The following is a 26,907-nucleotide window of genomic DNA, read 5'->3' on the forward strand; positions in this document are numbered from 1 at the left end:
GAGGACCAGTCTTCTCTACTAAGTGAGCTCCAGACCAGCAATGAAATCATACTGAGATTCTTTCTCACAAGAGAGGCTGGGAGACCAAAGAGAGTACTCAATGGTTATGAGTACGGGCTACTCTTTCAGATTGGATTTGGTTCCAAGCAGGCACATGAAGGCTCACAAGCATAGCTCCATTTCAAATGGATATAACACATACATATGGTGAACAAATATACATGCTAGCAAAACATCAATCTGCATTAAAATTATATTAATTACACACAGTTATATATACTGAGTGTTTGGTAGGCTATATCATTTAAGCTTAAAAAAAGTTCACTCCAAGACCAACCTGATGAATGAAATTTCTTCAAATGGGCCACCATCAAGTGATGCTTTAAATGCCCCTCAACCAAAGAATGGATAAGAAAAATGTGGTACATTTATGCAATGGAGTACTACACAGCAGAAAAAAATAGCAACATCTTGAATTTTGCAGGAAAATGGATAGAGCTAGAAAATATTATTTTGAGTGAGGTAACCTGCTACATTCACGGCTGTCTCGCCAGTGTAGCAGAAATGCTGACTGGATGGGCAAATATTGCCGGCAGGATTGGGATTTGTGCTTCCAGGAGCTGTGTGTTCCAGGCGGGTCCCTGGCAACCAGTTGTGGTGTAAAGCTACCTGAGTTGCCATTAGTATTGACTCGACCTGGCTGTCCTTGGAGCCATATGTGTGTCTTTTCCTTTGTCTGTGTGTTCTTTGTGATTCTTGCAGATTACCAATAGATCAGACTATTCCAGGCAGTTGCAGATACAAACAAGACTGCTAAGGACATTTTTGAATTCTGCTCCGCTATTAATCAAAGCCTTAAAAAAGTAGCCAGTTCTGAAATTGCCAGAATCATCATTAGGACAATTCCTTGATGATATGGAACAAAAGGAGTTAATTTTACTAGGATACATCTTAGAAGCTTTAGGCATTTGCCTGAGAAATATGTGCAATTGTAAACAGAAGGCCTATGAAACCTTTCTTGTGGGAAGAGAAAGACCTAGCCTAAACTGACAATATCTGAGCCTGAGAATTGAGAAGGGAGGAAAGTTGAAGTTAGTGATATAAAGTAAACTTCAGAAAGACTCAAGACTATGTATTAGAATTTTCCTAGCAGAAAGCTTTCCCAGGGAGATAGTAGCCTTTTTTCTTTCTCACTCAGGCACACAAGGTCACTTAGCTCAAACCAACCAGCCACCTGCAAACTGATAAAGATGGTCTAGCTCAAGGGCAGTGATCTCTTTGAAGGCAAGAGGAGAGAGTTTGTTTTGTATAGTGTGAGAAAGCAGAAGTCCTTGTGCCCAAGTCAAAGCATCTTCAAAGATTCTTTTTGTAAATTATTTTATGCTGTTCTTTTCTGTCTTATGATTTGATGATGTATGCCTTTGCCAAATTCTTTGATTGTAAAAAATATATAATCCTGCACTGAAGTAAGTAAATCGTAACAGCATGTCTCAACATTGAGAGTGTCTGTGTGTCACTTTCCTCGCCGTATCCTGATCTCCCCTGTGCCTTCGCCCTGATTCCTTACGGTCTGAGTGGCTCCCCTGAGCCGGTCCATAGCAGTAACCCAGACACAGAAAGACATTTATCAAATATACTCACTCATAGGTGGTTTTTAAACATAAAGCAAAGTAAACTAGCCTACAAACCACAATCCCAGAGAACTTGACAACAATGAGGACACTAAGAAAGACTTACATAGATCTAATCTACATGGGAAGTAGAAAGACAAGATCTTCTGAGTAATTTGGGATCATGGGGTCCTTGGTGGAGGGTTGAAAGGGAGAGAAAAGTGGCAGGGAGGGGAGCAGAGAAAAACGTAGAGCTCAATAAAATTCAAATTAAAAAGCTATAAATCAAGTTGCATATTTTCCTTTAAATTAAGTTCAAAACATAAAAGTAATTTTAATGTCAATTCCAGTGTGTACTCATTTTTAGGGTGAGCTCCATTTTCTGGATGTTTAACATAATAACCGTGGTTCAAAGTACAAGGAGTTAGGAATAAAATCCTTTTTAAAATCAGTAGTGAAATTGGTGAAAATATTTGGAGAAAAAATGGATAACAGAAAGCATAAAATACATAGTTTGAAGTAAAATGTGGAACCTCACCAAAATTTGAATTTCAAATACTTCAAAATAGTATCCTATATCCTTTCCCCTAAATTTTTAAATACTTAAAATTTTATATATAACTTCTGAGCTTTCATGTTCTAGTAGCAACAATCTATTCAAAGTATGTTTCAAATAAACTACTTTCAAAATAGAATCCTTCAGGAAAAGTCAAAAGAATCAATGGTTTGGCTGCACCCACACTGCCTTGGTGTAGCATATTTTGGGAAGAAACACATCCTGATGGAATGGGACCAAAGGTTCTTGGACAGAAGGGACCTGTAATAGGAGAAAGGAGCTAATGCCAGGCTGTTTTGCACAGTGGCATTGGAGTATGGGTCAAATACAGCCATGAGAACTGTGGGAACATTCAGTATGTGGGAATAAAGCATATGACAGACATTAACAGGGATACCTTTATAAAGAAATGTCAGTGTTCAATCCAGGAACGGAGACCCTAGCTGTCTTAGGCAACTTCACTAGATCAGGATCTACACCCAGATACAGGACGTGAGTGAGAAGACACACAGCTGTTTTGGGTCTGAAGTGTGACAACCCTTGACCCAGCATCTTCCTAATACAGGGTCAGGATGGCAACCATGAAATATTGGAGCTGAATTATGGAATGAAGAGTACAGCTTCACATCGGGTGCCAGAAAGGGGGTAAAGGCTTCTACTGTCATGCCTAAAGAGCTACCTGAGTTCACCTCGGGAGCCTACATGCTTAAGGACAGAACCAACTCCAGAAAGTTGTCCTTTGACCTCCATAGTTGTGCTGCTGAATCTCTGACATTGTAGTTAAGTGAGCAGGACCAAGAGCAAGTCACACTCTACATGACAGTGAATGAATTTTATAGTCTATGTCACAGGTGAGGATTTTAAAAGACATTATGTTAGTCAAACCAGGTGGCTTTTAATTCCTGTACTCAGAGGCAAAGACAGACAGATCTTTGTTATCTCAAGACCAAACTGGACTTCAGAGTGAGTTCCAGGACAGCCAGGGCTACATACACACTAAGATCTTTCTCAACCAAAACTAAACAAACAGCCTTCTTCAAAGTCTTTATATTTTTTGATTCCACAATGGGAAACTATAAACACCAGCAATTCATTTGTGAGAATGATGAGTGCCCATAACTGCTCTGTCCTGTGAGTTGAGACTGTCTGGTAAGCATCCCACCTCTGCTAAGGTTCTTTTGCACTTACCTTTGGTCTTCTAACCATAGCTGTTCTAGTGTCCACTTAGAACCCTGTGTTCCTTTCCCTGTATTTATTTATGGAATAATGTTTACCTTCATTACTTCAAATGTTATTATTTACTATATATACTGTCAAGCACTTACATTTGTGCTTTACATAAAGCACAAATGTACATAAATTACATATTACATAAATACACATGTGTATTACTTAAAGTGTAGCTCAGTCCAAGCACTTCAAAAAGCTTACCTTTTTAATCTTTTCCATTATATTACATATGTTCCTATATAGAATGCTCATGTTATTTACCTGACATACATGTAAAACCATACATTTAATACATAGCTTAGTGACAACATAAATGTATATAAATATATGTCTGTTAGACTATATCTTATTTTTGCATTATTAATTCATTTTATATGAAAAATAATGTTGAATTTTTTTCAAATAGAGCCTCACTAGGTAGCTGTGACTGGACTGAAATTTGCTATGTATGTATGTTGGCCTCAAACTGAAAAATGTCTACCTGCCACTGCCTTCTGAGTGCTAGGATTAATGATGTGAACCTTAATGCCTGATTTGAATTTCTAACACAAGTAGCCATTAAGTTCTTTATAAAAGTCACATAAAGCAAAGTAACTATCACCATATCAATGAGTATAGCACACAACTGCTCTAAGAAGTTTTAAATGTGAGGCAAGAATGAAAATTTAGGGAATCACACATTTTGGTTTGTATATTCAAAGAAAGAGAGGTGGAAAAAGTAGAGATAGTGTCAAGACATAGAAAAGAGGCAAACATTGCTCTTATAAATAAAATTTTAACCATGGATGTGTATTTTCCTAGGCAGAACGCTTTCTGCCCAATATGATGGAGTCAACTTACTATTTTGAACAAAGCTGATGCTGGTTTGGGGACAGATGAGACTTATCATGTGTTTCTTGCCCTCAAGCAACTTCCTGAAATATACCCAATTCAAAGATGCTGCTTTTGAGGCAAGATCATGGGTCTAGAAATTAATTATATTGATGTTGAAGTAGAATTTTGTGATGGAGAAGGTGAAGAGAAGGTGGAATAGGAAGGAGTAGCTGAAGAGAGAGATGATGTAGTAAGTAAAGCCAATGAAGGCCAGAAAGATAAATTAGATCAATTACCAAGTCCATGTATCATGTCCCACAGGCGATACCTAAGAACAAAACCAGAACAGGTACTAACAAGTACATCTATTGTATTTGCAATGAGCCCAGAAGGCTGTGGGTGACGTTACCACCAGTTACACCTACACAAATTGTTACCGCAAGAAATATCAAGAAATTTTTCACTGGGCGACTAGATGCGGCCATCATTAGCTGTCTGCCCTTCCCAGGGAATGAAAGCAATTACTTAAGAGCACAAATTGCCCACATTTCAGCAGGGACCCATGTCAGCCCTCTAGGATTTTATCAGTTTGGTGAAGAGGAAGAAGATGAAGCAGAAGAAGAAGAAGAAGAAGAAGAAGAAGAAGAAGAAGAGGAAGAGGAAGAGGAAGAGGAAGAGGAAGAGGAAGAGGAAGAGGAAGTGGAAGAGGAAGAGGAAGAGGAAGAGGGGGAGGGGGAGGAGGACGGGGAGGGGGAGGGGAGGGGGATGGGGGGAGGTGGAAGGTGGTCAAGACAGCTATGAGGAAAACCCTGATTTTGAAGGCATCCAAGTGATTGACCTGGTGGAATCTCTATCCAGTTGGGTTCATCATGTGCAGAACATTCTTCCTCAGGTAGGATTCTTTGGGTAGTACATAGATTTAGATTGACATGTGTACTGAAATGATCTGTTATATTTTAACTATTAATGTGCACTTATTTTGTCAACAGTTCTTTTCTTCTGCATGAAGCTTTAATGTCAAAAACTCTAAATGATTACTACAGACATGAAAAACATTTTTGAACAGTGGTTATATACGGACTCTGTGTCAGGAACACTACATATATTGGATTACATATTTAAATACACAGAATTTGATCATCACCAAAACCCCATGAAAGGTTACAGGACTACTTTCGTACAATGAAGGGTTGAGGCAGACAGGGTAGAAGAGGTAGAAAAGCAACCTCAGTTGATTCGTTATAGAGTGAGGTGTGAGACAAAGGACCCAGAGCCCAGCCTGTGAAACACCTGCTGCGCTGTTCCATCACGGGTAGAAATTCTTCTCTTCCATACAGATGATAGGTTCTTCTGGGGACTCTAGATAAGGATTATTGCCTCAGTAATTAGAACCCCAGTCTTATCACACTTGACATTTTGTTTTTAATAATAATTAGTTTTGGAAGGGAATACACTAAAAACTAATGAGAACTGAATATGAAAGTACATTATATACTTGTATGTAAGCATTACAATGAAAAATTCTTTTGTTCAGTTACTCACAAGTTACAATTATGCTAATAAAAAAATTATTAAAAAGTACTATGTCCGGGTGATGGAGGTACACACCTGCAATCCCAGCACTCAGGAGGCAGAGGCAAATGGATTTCTGAGTTTGTAGCCAGCCTTGTCTACAGAGTTAGTTTCAGGACAGTCAGGAATACACATAGAAACCTTGTCACAATAAAAAAAAACAAATGTACAGTGAAGTTCAGATATGTATAAACCATGTCACCAGGGATATTGTGGCAATGTCTTACAACTGTTTATAGTTAAGGAATATTCAACAAATAAGGAAATACAGAAACTGGACATAAGAGTTTGCTGCTCTTCCAAAAGACTTGAGTTTTGTTTCCAGTATCCTTGCCAGACAGCACACAATGTGCTGCAACTCCAGGTCTAGGATATCTGATATCTTCTTCTGATGTCTGGGGACACCTGCACATGTGTAGCGATCTCTCTCTCTCTCTCTCTCTCTCTCTCTCTCTCTCTCTCTCTGTGTGTGTGTGTGTGTGTGTGTGTGTGTGTGTGTGTCTGTCTCTCTTTCTCTCCCTCTCCCCCTCTCTTTTAAAAAGAGAAAATTATAATGATGGAGTTTTATTTTTGAGACAGGGTCTAATTATATATGCCTGACTAACCTGGGACTTGATTTGTATTACAAGCCAGCCTTGAACTCTCAGAGATGTGCCTGCCTGTGCCTCTTGAATGCTGGAATTAAATGTGTGTGCCATCATGCCTGGCTTTTATGACTGAATTAAAAATGTTAAATGAAATCTTTCTGATGATTTCTGATCTAAAATAACATATCAATATAATTTGAACATTTCAAAAAATAAGAAAAGTATTCTTTTTAAAGTCATCATTTATTTTATTTATATAAAGTATGCAAAGTAGTCAAATGTATTACTACCATTTTAAAGAATGTATAGACCTTCAAGTTCTGTAATTCCAAGAAATGTAAAATTATTGAAATGACTAGTACAAGTTTGCTGTTTTTCCTGAAGTAACCCAGATGGAAATAACACATGGTAAAAACATACAGAAAGAGGAAGCTCAGTGTGGAGGCATGTGTCAGCGAGTCTAGCACTGGGAAAACTGAAGTAGGAGTGTAGTGGTATATTATCTGTATTTTGATAAATAAATCTTGTCTGAAGACTAGAGGCAAAGCTAAAGCCACTAGAGGTCAGGCAATGGAGAAATACACCTATAATCCCAGGATTTGGGAGACAGAGTCAGATGGATCTCTGTGAAGTCAAGACCACCCTGACCTATGCAAGATCAATTCAAAAGCAAATCCAAGTGGTGGTGGCTTTCACTTTTATCCCAGTTTTAGGGAGTCATGTGTCCTTAATCCCAGCACTAGATGGAATATAGAATGGAGGAGAACGCTCTGTCTGCTTAGTCTGTGGTCACCCAGTCTTGTAGAGGTAAGTCTTTTCTAGTGACATCGCTACATTGCTTTTCTGGTTTTGGGGTTGAACCCCAGTATCTCTGTCTGGCTTTTTATTATTTACTCTACATAGGAGAATCATAGAATGTGACCCTGTATCAGAATAGTTGGGCAAGTTTTCTACACAGTGAATTCTTGTCTTGATAATTACCAAGCACAAAGTCTCAATATATTAAGGATATTTCGACAGTTATAAGGTTTCATTAATTTGTTAAACCTTTCGATGTTCATCTCCAGGGTCATTGTACTTGGTTCAATCCTGCACAAAAGAATGAGAAAGAGGAAAGAGAAGATGAAGAGAAAGAAGACAAAGGAGAAGAGCCTGACTACATAGAACAGGAAGTGGGGCCTCCTCCTTTGACACCAATGTCTGAAGATTTAGGTAACTTTACAAATGGTTAATGAGAACTCCTAAACTATACATTACACACATGTGGTAAACATGCAACTGTTGGAAACCCTAAAAGGGGGACAGAGAGCTAGGTCTCATCCCTTCTCCCTTCTGGGTTCTGTAGGGTGGGAGTAAAGAAGACTTTTGGTTAATCTAATGCTTTCAGAGCAGCTGAAGGACTGATGCAGAGAGGACACGTGGGTGGGCTGAAACCAACAGGAAATGGTGGCATCACTCTTCTCTTGCATTCTGTATACCACAAAAACATAGCACAGCTATAGTACAACATTATGTGTGGTCTCTAGCAGACTTGTATTTGTTTCTTTTTTGTTTCTTCCTATTCTGTTTTGCTTGAAACTCTTACTAGGTGTATGCCATAGTCATGAATTGTCTTTCCTTTGATGATAAAACTATTCCCCCTGGATATACATACTTCTTCTCTGTTAGTAAAGTCTCCATTGCAAAAACATTTGTACATATCATTACATTTGCTGTATTTACACATAAGATATGTATGTATATGTGTGCACTATATATACATCCTTACACATATATTGGCTCACGACACTCATAAAACACTCTTGAGATGGGTAGTGATGGCTCATGCCTTTAATCGCAGCATTTGGGAGGCAGAGGAAGGCAGATCTCAGGGAGTTCCAGGCCAGTCTTGTCTATAAAGCTACTTCCATGATAACCAGGACTGTTGCACAGAGAAACCTTGTCTCAAAAAACAAAATAGAAAGAACTCCATTGATTTTTTTATATCAAGCTGCTGTTTTATCATTTTATATTTTGAAAATTTTATTTTATTTTGCATATCAGGTCCAGTTTTTCCTCCCTCCCCTTCTTCGGCCCCCTCCCTTCCCTCATTCTACCTCCTATCTTCTCCTGAGAGGAGGAAGAACCTCCCTCAGAGAGTCAACAAACTCTGGTATAACAACTTGAGGCAGGACCCCTGTATAAGGCATCCCATCATAGGGAATGGGCTACAAAAAGCCAGTTCATTTACCGAGAATGAGTCCTGGTCACACTGCCTGAGGTTCCCCTCAACAGATCAAGCCTGGTAACTGCCACCCATATTCAGAACGCTTATTTTGGGTCCATGCAGGTTCCCTAGCTATCAGTCCAGAGTCCCTGAGTTCCCACTTGCTGAGGTCAGTTGTCTCTATGGCTTTCTCAATTATGATTTTGACTGCCCTTGTCCATATGATCCCTCCTCACTCTCTTCAAGTAAAATACAACTCAGTGTTTGGCTGTGGATCAATGCATCGGCTTCCATCAGTTACTGTATATAAGTTTTATGATGACGATTAGGGTAGTCACTTATCTGATTAAAGGGCAAGACCCTTTCAGACACCCTCTCCACTATGACTAGGAGTCTTAGGTAGAGTCATCCTAGTTTAGAAAGAAACACCATAATGACTCCCTCTATCAAGATATCTCCTTCATTTTTTTTCACATCTGTCCCTCCCTCAACTCGGTCTTCTTAATCCCTCAAGTTCCCATCCTCCATCCTCTCTCTTCTAATCCTTCCCAGTTTACCCAGAAGATATTAATCATTTTCCTTTCCTGGTTCCATCCACATGTGTCCGTCTTAGGGTCATGTTTTTTACATAGTTTCCTGAGGTTGTGTTTTGTAGCCTGTTTGTCCTTTGCTTCATGTCTAATAGCCCACTTATGAGTGAGTACATACCGATTTTGTCTTTAGGGCTCCAGGTTACCTCAATCAGGATGTTTTTTTTTTCTAGTTCCATCTTTTTGTCTACAAATCTCAAGACATCATTTTTTTTTTCCAGCAGAGTAATACTCCATTGTGTAAATGTTCATCAGAATGGCTAAGATCAAACACACTGATGACAGCTTATGCTACAAAGGTTGTAGAGTAAGGGGAACACTCCTCCACTTTGGTGGGAGTGCAAACTTGCACAGCCACATTGGAAATCAGTATGGCGTTTTACCAAAAAAATGGGGTCAACCTACCTCAAGACCCTGCGTATACCCAAAGGATGCTCAATTACACAGCAAAGAAGTTGTTCAACTATGTTTGCAGCAGAATTATTTGTAATAGCCAGACATGGAAACTATCTAGATGCCCCTCCACCAAAAAATGGATAGAGAAAATTGTAGAGGACCGCAACCACATTCGCCATTCCAAGATGGCGCTGACATCCGGTTCCACTGCGCGGTGAACAGGATAACGCGCATGTGTTGGCAAATTTCCAACGCTGTAGTCCCTGCCTCTCCCGAGGCGTCATCTGGGATGATGGGCAGTTGACCAATCTGAGAGTGACACGTCCGAGGCGGGGACTGTTTCCTATATAAGGGCTGGGTTCGCCTCACTCTGGGTCTCCGCCATGTCGGCTTATGCTCTCGCTCTCAAGTTGCATTAAAAGGCTGTTCTGCAGAAGGATCCTACGTGCCCTGCGTCGTTCTTGCTGGCGAGACAGTAGCGCGGGACATCTGGTGCCGAATCCCTCGGGACGCTGAGGGACCCTGACAACTGCTCGCACCGCCGGAGACCCCTTGGACACAAGGAGGATTCAGAACTGCAGGTCTGTATACTCAGAGAGATATGGCTTTTCCTGGATTTTTCGGTTTTGGGCTTGACTTGTTTCCGCATTGGGAAGGTTTCGTAGGGGCCTTGCTACCTCTTTTAGTAGTCCTCTTATTTTTTCGCCAAAGATTGCTTAAAAGATGAATCCTGCCAAGCGGTTGCTGCAACGGAGGAAGTCCAGGATAGCATTTCAGAAACTGAGTACAGTGAGAGGTTAGGTGCGCGCACAGTCTCAAATAAGGAAAAAAGACCCCCCCAGTGGTTTTAAGAAAATAAGAATGGGGGAGAAGACTGATTTACAAGGTCGAAAGATTTCTGGAACCAACAATAAGAGAAAAGGAAAGGACAGTAGTTTATATCCTCTGCAGGAGCTTGAAGCTCTGCAAATTGAAAGTGGCCATGAAAGTGAGCATGAAAGTTCTGGCTCAGGAGAAGAGGTAGAAGAACTAAATACAGAGGAGGAGGCAGAATTAACCAGCGGTAGGGCCATGAGGTCATCCCAAAGGGCCCATCCGCCTCCTTATGAGCTGCGCCCTCACCCGATTGCCCCTTCGGCGCCTCCTTATGAGGAACACCTTGGGCCAAAGACTTTTTCATTTATCCCTGACAAGGTCAAGAGAAAGCTGCACCTGGCCTTCCCCGTTTACGAAGGGGAAAATGGACGGGTGTATGCGCCTGTGGAGTACAACCAAATAAAAGAATTAGCAGAGTCAGTTAGACAGCTATGGGGTCTTCAAATAGCCGCTGAGAAGGTCCAGATTACAGACACTGGCCAATTCTTAGGTTCTGTTATTCTTCCTGAAAAGATTCTACCACAAAAAGTAAAAATTTATAGGGACGATTTGCGAACCTTAAATGATTTCCAAAAGTTGTTAGGAGATATTAATTGGCTGCGACCGTTTTTAAAAATCCCCTCTGCTGATTTGAAGCCATTGTTTGATATCTTGGAAGGGGATACTCATATTACCTCCCCTCGGGCCTTGACGCCGGCAGCAGAAGCAGCCTTATTACTAGTGGAGGAATCCATTAAGGAGGCACAGCTGTGCCGTATTGATGAAACTCAACCATTTGTTCTATGTGTGTTTAAAACAAGAAAGCTACCCACTGCTGTGTTATGGCAGGATGGACCGTTACTGTGGATCCATCCACATGCTTCTCCTAACAAAAGTATTGATTGGTATCCAGCTGCTATAGCTCAAATTGCCCTTAAAGGCCTTAAAATGTCTGTTAGTCATTTTGGTAAGCATCCAGCAGTTATGATAGTTCCCTATACCTCCTTTCAGATACAAACTTTGGCCGCCACCTCTGACGATTGGGCAATTTTGGTTACCACCTTTTCAGGAAAAATTGATAATCATTATCCCAAACACCCTCTGCTGCAGTTTGCTGCATGTCATCCCATTGTGTTTCCCCGAGTTACGTCTTCTGCCCCGCTAAAAGACGGGGTGATGGTGTATACAGATGGCTCCAAAAATGGTGTGGGAGCCTATGTTGTGGATTCTAAAATATATACAAAGAACTTTTCTGCCACCTCACCCCAGGTGGTGGAATGTATGGTGGTTTTAGAGGTTCTTCAAAAATTTCATTGTCCTCTTAATATTGTTTCTGATTCTGCCTATGTGGTTAATGCTGTTAAATTATTAGAGACCGCTGGAATTATAAAACCTACTAGTACAGTGGCAGCTCTTTTCCAGAGGATACAGGACTGTTTACTAAATAGGAGAGCTCCATTTTTTTATCACACACATAAGAGCACATTCGGGGCTCCCGGGCCCCATGAGTTTAGGTAATGATCTGGCTGATCGTGCTACGCAGCTTGCTGCGGTAGCTCTTGCCTCCCCGTTACAGACCGCTAAAACTTTTCATAATAATTTTCATGTTACAGCTGAAACCCTGCGTAAACGTTTTTCTCTTACCAGAAAGGAGGCTCGTGATATTGTAACCCAATGTCACAATTGTTGCCAGTTTCTCCCTGTCAGACACACTGGCGTAAACCCCAGAGGGATTGCGCCTTTGCAAATATGGCAGATGGATGTGACTCATATCACTGCCTTTGGAAAACTTCAGTATGTGCATGTGTCAATTGACACATGCTCTGGCGTTATTCATGCCACACCACTTACAGGAGAAAAAACCTCTTATGTCATTCAACATTGTCTTGAGGCATGGAGTGCTTGGGGCAAGCCCACATCTTTAAAGACGGATAATGGGCCTGCCTATACTTCTCAAAAGTTTAAACAATTTTGTGCACAGATGCAAGTCACACACATTACAGGCCTGCCTTATAACCCCCAGGGGCAAGGTATTGTAGAGCGAGCACATCGCACACTCAAATCTTATCTACTTAAACAAAAAGGGGGAATATTGAAGGAATTACCCCCAACACCAAGAGTAGCCATTGCCATGGCTCTGTTCACTATAAATTTTTTAAATCTGGATGATAATGGCCAGAATGCTGCAACACGACATAGTTCGGATCCGCAGCGGCCCAAGGATTTGGTTATATGGAAAGATGTGTTTTCTAATGAATGGAAAGGCCCGGATCCCATCCTGTTGAGATCCAGGGGAGCTGTTTGTGTGTTCCCGCAGGACCAGGAAAATCCATTCTGGGTGCCAGAAAGACTGATCCGAACGGTGAGGGGTGACCCACAACATGCGGACTCGCCTGAAGATTTGGCTTCTGTTCCTCCTACCATTTTGCGGATGGATGACAACAGTTACGAAGGAGCAGCGATGGGGGATACTCTCAGCCTTCCTGAAACCGACACCAGTCAGCCATAGAGTGGCAGTGTTTCCTCGTTTTTTTAATTTTACAACCAATAAGACTCTGGGGCTCCCCTACCTTCTATTTATAAGCTTAGCCGAAGGATTCCAGTCCTGGGTTGTGTCCTTCATCTCCTACTTTAAGATTGGGTGGGGGTGGGAATGTTTGGAACAGCCCTATGCTGTGGATCAGTGTTTCTCCTCTGGATGGTCTGCTGACTCAAATCCCAAAGTCATAGGGACAAAGTGTGGTTATTGCACAAGCGCTGGCTGCCCTGGAACAGGGAACCTCTACTGATGTGGTTATCTATGCTGAAGCAGTAAGGTTTATGCCAACCAGCTCCTGCACCCCTAGGACACCTCTGTCCATTGCACAGGGTGGAGTGCTTGGCTTAGCTAGCCCTGAAGGTTGTCGAGCTAAAGAGCATCGCACAGAGAATGGCCCTCTCTGAGAGATATGTCGCCCTGCATAAGGGTTTCCTGCCGTATATTCCCTTTCCCAGAAAAATGGCAGAGGGCAGGCTGGATAAGTTCCAGGTATCATGAACCTAGGGGCAGATTCCGTGCAAGCCCATTATAATGTTTCCACTTTGGGAAGTGCGACCTCTATCTTTGCCTTCTGAGGGAATTGCCTTTCTGCAAAAAAGTAAAAAAAAAAGGGGGGGAGATGTAGAGGACCGCAACCACGTTCGCCATTCCAAGATGGCGCTGACATCCGGTTCCACTGCGCGGTGAACGGGATAACGCGCATGTGTTGGCAAATTTCCAACGCTGTAGTCCCTGCCTCTCCCGAGGCGTCATCTGGGATGATGGGCAGCTGACCAATCTGAGAGTGACACGTCTGAGGCGGGGACTGTTTCCTATATAAGGGCTGGGTTCACCTCACTCTGGGTCTCCGCCATGTCGGCTTATGCTCTCGCTCTCAAGATGCATTAAAAGGCTGTTCTGCAGAAGGATCCTACATGCCCTGCGTCATTCTTGCTGGCGAGACAGTAGCGCGGGACAGAAAATGTTTTAACTTTTTATACCAACTGTTGAAGACTGTTCCATATTTATAAAAATCACTTCAGTTACCATTAGATATTTGTTCTGTTTTGAAATTAAGCTTATAACTTTCTCATTGGATTCCAGATATTCAAAATAATCCCTTTTGGACATCGTGACTTTCCTCAGATCTCATGCTGCAGTGTGCTATTGCTGTCCTTAGATCGAATCTTTGACCTGGATCATATGCCTTTTGCAATGGCCACTTACAAAGCCATATGTAAACAAATTCCACAGCTTATATTTTGGTGAGTGCAAAACCAAAGCAAGATCCACGAGGACATAAAGCTGGGAAGGGATTTATTTACCCACAGCAGGTTAGCAGAATATTGATATCCAATTCAAAGCACCTCCCTGGCCAAAGGAGGGAAGGATGATGGTTTTGTCCAGGGATCCCATATATTTACCCAAGGCAGAGACAGTCCTGTGTTTAGTGTACTGAGCATAAGCAGTGCATTCCCAAGCACATTCAATTCAAAGTCACAATCCAGGAAGAAATGATTACAGATATATTTTGAGATATGTTTAGCTGAAATTCATAAATAGCATAACTTAAGATTTGAATCCCAGACAGAAATGACTGGGTATTCCTAGTTTGCATGGTAAACTTTAGACAGAAGTACAAGACACACTGAAAGTACATTCATATAAGCATTTGGCTTTGAAAGCCATGCTTAGTGTCTGACAATTGTAATTGTTTAAGCTCTGGAAATTATGATATCACAGATGTTGTTTCTGCTGTCTTAACTCCTTTTAGCATGTTAGATATGTAGTGTGTGATTTATTAAAATGACATCTAGTGGAGAGTTTAAGATGCAGTTGAAATTTTTGAGCATTTTGAAAAAAGTTATTTAAAATATTCTTTATTTCAGTGATCACTTTCAAGGGAATTAGGATCAAGAGACTATTACAGCTTCCTTTATACCTTGCTGAGAAAGAATACAGTTCCATTTATCTTGTTTGTTTCTTCCTTAATTAGTAACAGAAAGAAAGCTCAAGTAAGTAGGTAAAGGCTGAACTTCCTTGGTTAGACTAGCCATTAAAGCAAGCCTCATGTTCAGGTGTTAGCTGACCAACACAAAATACTTTGTGTGTGTGTGTGTGTGTGTGTGTGTGTGTGTGTGTGTGTGTTTGTGTGTATGTCTGATCTTTTGCTTCTAAGAAAGAAAAGTGAGTTGGATGCATGGGGATTTGGAAGGGGTTGGAGGAAAGAATAGGATGACATATAGAGACAGAGACCCACTTTGGATCACTGCACTGAGTTCCCAAGTCCCAGTTGAAGATCAGATACAGGGAGAAAATGAGCAAGGAAGTCAGGACCGCCAGTGGTTCGTCCACCCATGGAGACGGTGGGACTGATCTAATGGGAGCTCACCACGGCCAGCTGGACTGGTACTGAATGAGCATGTGTTCAAACCAGACTCTCTGCATGTGGCTCACAATGAGGGCAGGCTGAACAGCCAATGATAATGACACCGGGTTTTGATTCTACTGCATGTACTGGGTTTTTGTGAGCCTAGTCTGTTTGGATGCACACCTTCCTTGACCTGGATGGAGGGGGGAGGGCCTTGGACTTCCCACAGGGCAGGGCACCCTAACTTCTCTTAGAACTGGAGAGGGAGGAGGAGTGTGGGCAGTGGGAGGGAAATGGGGGGATGGGAGGAGGCAGAAATTTTTAATAAATAAAAAATAATAAAAGAAAAGAAAAGAAAAAATTTAGAAATCACAGTTAAGTCAAAAGTGAAAAACAATGGTCACTGTGAGTTTGACTAAGCTCCAGATAGTATATGGGCAACATAAATTGGACATTTGGCTTTTATTTTTTCTTTTCTGGGGGGGTTACAAGGGTTAGGGGGAAGACCCAGAAGGACTAAGAACTGAGTGTGATCAGGGTGCATAATGTGAAATTCCCAAATAATTAATAAAGTAGTATATTGAAAAAAAACAAGTAAAAGCCAAGCTTCTAATTATTTACCATGATAGCATGAGGAAGGGAAAGTTTTGACTTTTTCCGTCATTATTCTCTTCCAAGGATAAAATGCATTTACAGAAATGTGTGTCATTGATATGTGGGCATCATGAGGTCATCTCTTTGAAAAGGACCCCCAGGAATAAAGACTGAGGAAGTTTTATGAAGGTGGAGATGGGATAATGTGTTTGGATGGGCCGTCTAGCCAGAGACAGAACACCAAGAAGACTCTTGAGTTAGGAATGCTTGACCAGCCTTGGGGCAGATGAAGGCTCTTAAGTTAGAAATGCATTTCCAGCCTTGGAAGCAGATGAAGGCTCTTGAGTTAGGAATGCATGACCAGGCTTGGGGTCAGATGAAGGCTCCTGAGTTAGGAATGCATGACCAGGCTTAGAAGCAGATGAAGGCTCCTGAGTTAGGAATGCATGACCAACCTTGGGGTCAGATGAAGGCTCCTGAGTTAGGAATGCATGACCAGGCTTAGAAGCAGATGAAGACTCCTGAGTTAGGAATGCATGACCAGCCTTGGGGTCAGAGTAAAACTCTTGAGTTAGGAATGTATGACCATCCTTGGGGGCAGATAAAGGCTCTTGAGTTAGGGATGCATGACCAGCCTTGGGGGCAGAGTTCTTGAGGTTCTTGAGTTAGGAATGCTTGAACAGCCTTAGGGCAGATGAAGGCTCATAAGTTAGGGATGCATGACCAGTCTTGGGGCAAATGAAGGCTCTTGAGTTAGAGATGCATGACCAGCCTTGGGGCAGATGAAGGCTCTTGAGTTAGGGATGCATGACCAGGCTTGGGGGAAGAGTTCTTGACTGAAACTCCCGCTAACAAAGGCGGGGGTGTTGATAGGTTATGCATTATGTCCTAAGTGGGGTGAGGCCAATAAGGGAAAGCCTCTGAAATTTCCTAAGATCTAGCCTGAAAAAAAAGTAACAAATCAGTTTTTAGCTACACCTCATTCTTCATCCAGTCAAGGCTTGCAACTTTCAAATTTTGTAGAAAATCTCTGTAAAAAAAAAATAAGTAATTGAATAACTGAGGAATGCCCTTTCTTGAAGAAGGTATAGATATAGAGTGCATTTTTTTTACAGTATATGGCCTGCTTTTTTTAAAAATTTAATTTATGCACCTTGGTGTGAGTGTGTCAGATCCACTGGAACTGAGTCAAAGATAGTTGTGAGCGGCCATGTTGGGAATTGAACCCAGGTCCTCTGAAAGAACAGCCAATGCTCTTAACCTCTGAGCTATTTCTCCATCCCCCGGCTCTGGTTTTCATAACTGACTTAGCAGTTTAGTAAACAATAATTTCCATTAGTTGAGAAATTATTGGGAACTATTTCACTCTGGCATTAAAAAAAAAACATGGTTCCAAGATATAGTAACAAGACCTCATTAGTATAAAGGGGTCAACATTTCTTAAGAGATGTGACTTTCTTTCCTTTTCATTCACAGAAAGTTTGAAAGCATCTACGTAGGCTGGGGTAAGAATATAGTGTGAAAAATTACACACCCCAAGGCCTGCCACCGGTCGACCAAGAATACCCCAGTACAGAAACGGAAGATCCCAGTGTGGGTGAGGAACAGGCTTCCAGGGCCACACAAGAGGCCATTGTACTTTCAGCTGAGGAGAATGAAGAAACTGATGATGAAGACAATGACAACGATGACTAACATGAAATTATCCCAGTCTGATGTGGCACTAACAGACACACACATATTTTACAGGGACTCATTTCATACACATACATATATTTTGAAAATACATATATGTGAATGTTGAAAATGATGATATAAAATAGCATTCCTTTAAAGTTATCAAGTGAGGGTGGGGGTTACAGGTGGCTCAGTGGTTAATAAATATTTTGCTCTTGCTGAGGACAGTTCTCAACACCCAAGTCAGGTGGCTCAAGGTCTAGCCCCAATGTCCTTTCCTGCTCTCCACAGCAATTGTTTGTGTGCATGAGTCACATGTGCTAACACACATACAGATAATCTTTAAAAATGTTTTAAAGCTGGGTATGCTGAAACACACATTTAATCCCAGCACTTGGGAGGCAGAGGAAGTAGGATCTCTTTAAATCCAAGGCCACCCTGGTTAACTAAGTGAGGTCCAGGGCAGCAAGGGCTACATAGGGAGACCATGTCCTGAAAATAACAAATTTGAAAAAAATATATCAAATTGAGATTGCATATAAAGGGCTGCTGTAAAAGAAGTTGCCCAGAAGATTTTCTAGCTCATATGAGCACATCACTCTTTTAATAGCTACAACTCAGGTAACTAACTCTTAAGTAAATCTTAAGAGTTACTCTTAAGTAAAGATCTCTCCAACAATGTTTCACTATGTATCTCTGGTTGTCTTGCAACTCACTCTGTAGATGAGATTGACCTCAAACTCACAAAAATCTGTCTGCTTCTGCCTCCCAAGCACTGGGATTGAATGTCTAGATTTTGAGTGTCAAGGGATATGGAATTTAAAACATTGATAACTAGGGACTGGAGAGGTGGCTCAGTGGTTAAGAGTACTTCAACTTGTTGCTCTTGCAGAGGACCTAGGTTCAGTTCCCAGAACTCACACTGGGCAGTTAAACAACTACCTGCTAACTCCAGTTCTGTCAGGATTGCTACCTCTTCTATCTTTCAGAGGCTACACACAAGTGCACACACACCCTCAATAAACATAAATCTTCATGAAATTATGACAATTGGGTTACTTTTAGAAACTGATCAGCAATTTACACTTTTACACCTCCCTTGTCATAGAGTGGGAGATTGATGATCACTGGTCTATAATTTTAAGTAACAGTGTGGTAAATCAGAAGGTGTCTACTTAATACTTGAACAGATCTAAAGTACTTATGAGTCACTGCATAGACTACTATGTTGGAATCACCATATGCCTGTGGCTTACCGGATAAAGTTCCCACTGCCCTCTGTCTCTGGAGCGGCTACACTTATCTACTTGACTCTGCCTTCTGTCTCTCAGCATTATTAGTTTTCTCCACCTAGCTCTATTCTGCCCTATAACAGGGCCAAAAGAGATTTTTTATTCATTAATCAATAAAAGCAACATATAGACAGATGGACTTCCTACATCATTTCCCCTTTTCTGCCTAAATAAAAAGGAAGATTTTTACTTTAACATAGTAAAATTACATATAACAGAGCAGGTATCAAGCAAGAATTACAGTTACTATATTTATATTTACTTTTTCTTTGATATAACTAAGGAAAACTATAACTATCTATTCTCCAACTCCATCGAAGACTCCAGAAGGATATAATATTACTAGGAAACCAGAAAGTGCATTGTAAGCAACTTCCAGAACTTTAGAATTGACAGAGATATCTCACTGCTTGGACAGTCACCCAAAGTTCTTTTGTAACATTGCGGGCACCCATCTTCAGCCTAATGGCCCATTGTATCTTGCATAGGTTTTCATGAAGCAGGAAATTTCAAAACAGCTCCCCTCATATTGGCAGTTTTTCAGCCACCTTTTTCTGTGTCCTGCAGAATTTCTAGCAGACTCTTTCATAAAACAGGAAAACCGAAGGATTGTCTCACCTTTACTCAGTTCAGCAATCATTTCTTGGGGGTCATGTATGTCCAGTTCATACAACATAAGGAGCCTCTTTGGTGTCTGTCATCCTCTTGAAGTAACTTGGTGCTGCCAGCAGCAGATGTGTCTCACTGTCATAAAAAGTCCTAAATTTCTAAAATGTTTAAATGCCATATTTTGTCAGTCCTTGAAAGATTTAAATAAAAGCTACCTACCTGAAATATATCTCTGTATATCAAGAAAACCTAACTAACATCACTACAACATTGAGTATGATAGATGACTATATATTAACCTTTATTTCTTACTTATACATTACATTTTTAAATGGGCTGCATAAATACAATACCTTAATCAAGAGCAGAAATACATATACACAGTATAACAAAATTGACCTTAATTTTGTATCAATAAACTAAGAACCATACAAATGAAAAATATTCATAGCTATAACATATTCTTCTTTAAATGTAAACAAATATTTATAAACAATATTTGGGAATTGGGGTGTAGGTTTCTCCAAACTGCTTCATGCCTTTGTTTGGAAAAGTATTTTGGGGCATGTACATGGCTACCTTTCAGGGTTCTTGGTCCATCAAACTAAATTTTCCTGGAAGGAATCCATAGGTTCACATTCTCTGTGGAAACAGAAGAAGAACTTTCCCTAAAGCAGCATACCCTTAGAACCAAATTTTGAAGACAAGACACCTTTAATGTATTGCCACATGACTGTGTCTTACTGGCAAGGTTCTGAGGCTACATGCTGTCTACTTGACTCCGCCTTCTTTCTCCCAGCATTCTGTTTACTTTTCCCTGCCTAGCTCTATTCTGCCCTACCACAGGCCAAAAACAGATTCATTATTCATTAACCAATAAAAGCAACACATATACAGAAGGACATCCTCCATCAGAAGGGTGCCCAGCAGTAGAGGCAGCATTTTGGAAGGGATTTTAAGGAGAATACAACTTCCAGTGAAAGGTATGTTGGGGAGAGGGGTGATTGTCGAACCTGCAGAGGCAAGCAGAGACTGGATAGTGTAAGAAGGCTGGTACCAGGGCTCCAGGGATTGAAATGACAGGGTTGATGGAACAAAGAAAAGACAAACACACAGAAACACAGAAAAATTGTAATCAAGGAAACTGGGTTCTCTGATGGAGAAACCTCAGCAACCCAGAATCTCAGTGGCTTTATTGTACATGCTTGAGCAGGGAGGTAGAGATTTTGAATACAGACAGAGCAGGAGACAGTATTATTATATACATCTGAACAAAGAGGCAGGCTTGACTAATCTTGGTAGGTATAGAAATCTCTGTAGTGTGTCAGGCTTCAGACCATACATATGAGGTGTGGTAGAGGGGCATCTAGAAAGCTACAGGGTATATGTTCTGTCCTCACTGCAAATATTTACACCCAAACCCCAAGACAGGCTTAGATGCCCCTCTGAGCTATGCCAAGAAAGTTTTTGCCATTTCTATGAGACTGAAGCATTGGTCCTTGATATGACCGTGACCTCATCAACAATATACATTTACTAAGGACTTCACTGGCTTTCTACAGGCTGAATTTTACAAACAAGCAAGAAAGAGTATTAAGCTAGGTCACACAAACACACATGTAAAGGTTAGAGCATGTGGATTCACCGTTAAATATAGATTACAATAGGACAACTCATTGGGAGACTGGATGACTGAAATTCATGTTAGAAAATTTCACACAGGGTTTTGTTTTGTCTTTTAAATAAGCACCCTTTTAAATGGTCAGTTTTCTTCCCTTTGGGGACTTCTGTTCTTCGTCAAACAGATGTGTTCTCTTTGTAATCTGAAATTTGAGCATCCTACAATTCTAACTTGATTGTTTCTGCTTTAATAATTGACACCATCGTGTAGCCTATAATTAATTTGATTCTAAGACTTTTTCTAAGTTATTTGCAGTTTTTGTGAATGTCTAAGTCTTTCAACAATTCTTTTGTTTATTGGAAAAATAATAAGATTCTCATGTACACACACATACAAGAGTTTTCTGAGCAGAATCTAGCATTTCTTCTACAGGTCACTTTCCACAGGCTTTTTATCAGAGATGAAGGGTTAGTGGAAATATTTAACAGGAAAATCATTGGTTTTGAAGCTTGTACACATGGAGAAGGTACTCGTTTTATGATAACAGAAGATCGCTCCCCCTCCCCCGAAATTTACCCCCTAAAACACCACCTCATTAGTTCAAATATTTGGTTCATCTGGTAGATCCAGTTATTGAGTTGATTGGACCAGAAGGACTCCTACATAATCAGTGGATCAGTCATTTGTTGGATTATCTGGTATCCCCATTGGAGATGTATGTCACAAAGGGTATAGCTTGTTCCTGGCCTCTTCCTGCCTCAACTCTGCTTTCTGGCCACAGTGCGTCAGTGGCTCTGCTCTAGCACCACAGCAGACTACAGTCATAGTGTTCTGTCTCACCACAGAGTAAGCCACCCAACACTGAAACCTTGAAGCAAAAGAAATCTTCCTCCTTTGAATGGGTTTGAGTGTTTGTCCCAGCACAAAGGCCTGATTGACACAACAGTGGAAAATACAGTGAACTGCAGTGAGTTCCATCATGTAATATTCTTGGGCTAAGCACTAATTTCTCAGACATTTGGGTTCATGGGATTAATAATAATGCTTGTTTTAAACAACTGTTTTAAAGTTAAATGTATTAATAGATGTTAAGTATGAAGAATAAATCATAAAAGTTATTGCCCAATGCATTAGCTTATAAGCTATAAAACAAGTTTTTAAGACATGGACAATAAATCAAAATCAACAATGCAAACAAGTTGTTTTATTCAACTAATTACAGATAATAAAGTACTAAGAAGTATAACTTAATATGCACTTATATCTTAAGTGTTATACCAAGGACTTAGGTGAAATCAAATTCTTCAACCATATCTGAGTTCAATATCAGACAATCGGATAAGTGCAAAATCACTGAAATGTTTCAGTCACAAATCTTCTCTGCTGTAAACACTTGAGAAGCCTGTTTCCTGGCCTTGAAAAAGAATCAAAAAGAAAACAGGCTATGAATTATAACCTAGAAATTAATTACATATACTATGTTATCATTTTTTAAAAATTAGATTTATTGTTTATCTGTGCGTTCGTGTGTGTGTGTGTGTGTGTGTGTGTGTGTGTGTGTGTGTGCTACAGAGATCAGTTTTCTTTGTAACAGGTGGTTCCTGAAGTTAGAGCTTTTCAACCTTGGCAGCAAGTATCTTTGACAGCTGAGCCGTTCTGTCAACCCTTTATCTTATTTCAATGTAGAAAATAAAACATGGATTTTTTTTCAAGATAACAATGAAAAGTCCTGATGGAAAATTATGATCTAAAACTTAAAAAAAATAATAACACTTATTTTCCTGTCAAATCGTGAAGAAAATTCTAGATAAAGGCAAAATAGAGCAAAAGTAAATGTTATTCTCTGATGGACTCTGTCAAATGTAAAAATGCTGACTCACAATGATACAGATAGGAGGGGGTTGAGGAACACCAGGGTACCAAAGAAGAAGTGAAAAGAAAGAATGAGCAATGAGCAAATAATTCTACCACTCTAGAGGCAAACGCTGGTGGATCCCTGTGGGTTCAAGGCTAGACTAGTCTACATAGTGAGTACAGGACAGCCAAAACTACAGAGAAGGACCCTGTCTCAAGAGCAAAAACTGTAACAACAACCAAACCCTTATTCATTATGAGTTAGTATTCCAGCTGTACCACTCCTCGCTGAGAAGTTACTGTATCTGACTTTTGGATGAGAGAGACAGTTTTCTTTAAGGGTGTGTCTCTTGGTAAGTTGACCATGTTCCTGTGGCTGGTCTTATATACAGAATTATATGAGAGAAAATTTGGACTTTGTGGGTTATGGAAAAAATAAATGAAACACATGATGAGATGTTGATAGGAAAGGATCTGAGAGGAGTTGAGAGGAATAGAGGCGGAAAACATGGTCAAAAGACATTGTATACATATATACAATTTTCATAGAGTTAATGATATTAAAAGAAATATTAAAAGAAAAAAAGGAAATTTTCATTGTTTGTGCTGCTTCCAAATTTGGTTTACAAACAAAAACATATTAAACTAAGCTAAACTAAACAAATTAGGTTAAATAAAATTCAAAGTATTGGAATAAACAAATAAAAACTAAGAATGTAGTGAGGTAAATTAGCAACTATTATGAAGATGTGAAAGGAAACTAGGCACAGTATTAAATGCCAGTAATCCATGAGGGTTGAGATAAGAGAAAGAGGAGTGCGTAGTTAACCTAGGCTACACAGTGAGCTCAAGACCAGCCTGGGCCACGTGAAACCTTCTCAAAAAGATTACAAAAATTTTTCAGTGAAAAGCGGTTGATAGAAAAATGGCTCAGTAGCTGGTATTGCGGTTCTTACAAAAGATATATGCTCAGCTCCATAAACATACTGGGCAGCTCACGACCACCCAAGACTCTAGGTATAGGGCCTCTAAAGCCATTATTTGATGTCTTCTGACATCATATTCTGGTGTAACCCTCATGTGGTTTGCATGCAGGCACACACGCACACACACATATAAAAATGAGATCCTGTTTTAAGAAAAGTTTTTTCTTTTTAATTGGTGGCGTGACTAAAGGCTGTTTTGTATAATCTAATTCTTTCTGAACTATCAATAATTAGAAGGTATTTATTCTCTCATCTATCAAGAGCTTAAACATCGTGAGAGGTCTTAAATAAATAACGTATTCAAAATATAGTCACAGCAAAAATATCTTATGGCAATCATAAGCCAGTTTCAAGAATAAAAAGTTTTGAATACCAAACTTTACTTGTGAATAATAGGTAAATTATTATCAAAATATAACAACGAGGCAGGTAGAATGGCTCAGTTATTAAAGGCCTTACCTACCAAACCCAGTGAATTGAATTTAAGCCCTGGGACTCATATGGTAAAAGGAGAGAAACAACTTCTGAATGCCTACACACACACACACACATACACACACACACACACACACACACACACACAAATTTAAATAAAAAATAATCATAATTTAAAAGCTTTAATACGGGAGTACATGGTGGTGCACACCTGTAAACTCAGCATGGAGAAGCAAAGGCAGGCCGAACTCTGTGATTTCTGAGGCTAGTCCGGTCTATATAATGAGTTCCAGGTCAGCCAGGGATGCACTGTAAAAAGGCCTGTCTCAATTCCAAAAGAAAAAAAAAAAACAAGTAAAAGTGGGTTGATAGGTGTGTATGGGGGATCAGAAAAAGTGAAGGTAGTGAGAATAATCAGAACGCACGTATACATGTATGAAATCTTAAAAAAAATAGTAAGACTTTTTAAAAAGTTTGAGAACTAGGGCTGGAGAGAATCAGTCAGATTATTTGAAGAGGCTACACAGGGCCAAGTGCTGGTTGAACTGCTACACTGCAGATCTGACTTCACTACTCACTGTAAGCGTTCTCATTTGAAACAGGGGAACAGTAACCATTTACCTTACAGTGATGCTATATACATTGGTATATGTAAAGTCCTTATGACAGCTGTAATTTTAAACGCACAGCTATGATCTAACAAACCACCCTCCCAATCCCAAAGGAACAAAGTCAAAAGTAAAGAGCAGAAGAGACTTGTTTAGTAGTCTAAGAGCAGCAGTGACTCCCTTTCTAAAATTGGAAACATAAAAGCCAATTAACATGTTGTTCACCTGGAGCCCATTCAACACCGATACTCTCAAAAGTTACTGTGCACTGGAAAACAAGCATCGGAGCCCATAACAAGAATTAAAATGAATTGTAATATATATGGCCAAACTAGTAATAGGATTAAAAATAAGTTAAAAATAATTAAAATAAGTTAAAATAATTGGGAATTAAATACATTGCAATGCAATCTTTTAAAGCATACTTAAATTGAGTAATCTAGTAAACAATCCTTATCTTTCTATTTCCCGTTGAGTATCTGAGATTAGCCAGCTTCTGTTTTAAATCTGAGTCCTTTTCCTTGAACCTGCTCTTTCCCATGTCCCTCTAGAGTATTATCTCATCTTTAGAGACAAACAAATATGAAGTTCTCAAATAAGTAGTATTTTTAGTTTTCTCATAGAATTCCCACACCAGGGCTACAGACGAGCTCAGTGGTTATGAGCACAGAGTGCTCTTGCAGGAGGCTCAAATGATTTTCCCAGGACCCTCATCCAGCAGCTCACAACCACCTGCTACTCCAGCTCCATGGGATCTATGCCCTATCCTGGTTTCCATGAGTGTTGCACTCTATGTACAATCCAACACTTAGACACACACAAATACATGCAATTAAAAATAAAATAAGAAATAAAATCTTAAGATTCTTTGATCTCATGCATTTTCTGGGTTTAGCATGCTAAGATGTAACTGCAGCTTGCAACCTCACTGGAGGTTTTCTAATGCCTAGAAATTCTTCAGTAATTTGCAGTTCATCACTTAACTATAAGTGATAACACAAGAGTTGTTCTAGAACTGAGTATACTCAGAAAGCTAAAAAAATAAGGTATAGCTCCCGAATCCAATGTATTAAACAATAAGACCACCTGAGTTAGTTACATATTGTTTTTTTAACCACATTATTGTTACTGATCACTTATTTGACCTCAAAAGTTAAAGCTACAAACTTAAATATTATGAAAATGAATTATGCAACTAAAAGACATTTAATTACTATCTAAATTTAAAAATGGTCATTCCAGAAATTCAATGGTATCCAAGCAAATATATTTGCCATTTCATGAATAAAATGAGTTTTGAGGAGACTAAGAGAACAGCTAATTTTAACTAAATATTTTAAGCAACTTCACCTGATACTGAGATACTTACAACTTTCTCCGCTGGTGAAAGAACACCCTCTACTGCTACCATCTGTTACTGCTTATGTTTAAGATTTCCCACAGATTTCCATAGCTGCATGAGACTACTAGCCTCTATGTCTTCCTTTAACAGTCTCTGTATTTCTTAGGAAGGACATCCAGGAGCAAATGTTAGTAAACACAGTGTCCAGGTTTTCCTCTCTTCAATTCCAACAATTGTTCTACTGTGACCTAGTCAAAGTATAAGTATCAGTTAATATGTCACATTTATTCACAGTTATTACTATATATACATTCACAGTCTCTGAGTGGACTTCTGTGTGTTTAGAACACACACATACACTTGCAGTTTTAAATAAGTATAGTCTAGGAAGGCTTAATATAGTAACAAGTGAATAAAGACTGGAAGAAGGAAAGGGAAGGATAATGAGAGCAGTCAACCAGAAAAGGACCACAAGAAGTGCAAAGGCCCCAAGATGCTGTGTCACCCAAGTATGTACCAGGATGACAAGTAGCTCTGACAACCAGTCACAACAGCCCCCCTCTCCACCGTGTCACCTCTACTATT

General features: G+C 40.0%; 1 protein-coding gene and 1 pseudogene across 2 annotated transcripts in view; both read left to right on the top strand.

Annotated features, from left to right (window-relative positions):
• Nucleotides 1–17,593, top strand: part of LOC125394616 (radial spoke head protein 4 homolog A-like) — a 30,920-nt pseudogene extending 13,327 nt beyond the window's left edge.
• Nucleotides 17,594–20,323: 2,730 nt separating this feature from the next.
• Nucleotides 20,324–26,907, top strand: part of LOC125394325 (amine sulfotransferase-like) — a 40,540-nt gene continuing 33,956 nt past the window's right edge. Inside the window, exon 1 of one of the 2 annotated variants that reach the window (XM_087910948.1) lies at nucleotides 20,324–20,459. The gene's annotated coding sequence lies outside the window, so the exon portion shown is untranslated. The remainder of the gene's footprint in view (nucleotides 20,460–26,907) is intronic. The other variant, XM_087910949.1, reaches the window with a different exon arrangement.

The sequence above is a fragment of the Myodes glareolus genome, chromosome 1, assembly GCF_982192425.1.
Source record: "Myodes glareolus chromosome 1, mMyoGla1.1, whole genome shotgun sequence".
Classification (NCBI taxonomy): Eukaryota; Metazoa; Chordata; class Mammalia; order Rodentia; family Cricetidae; genus Myodes; species Myodes glareolus.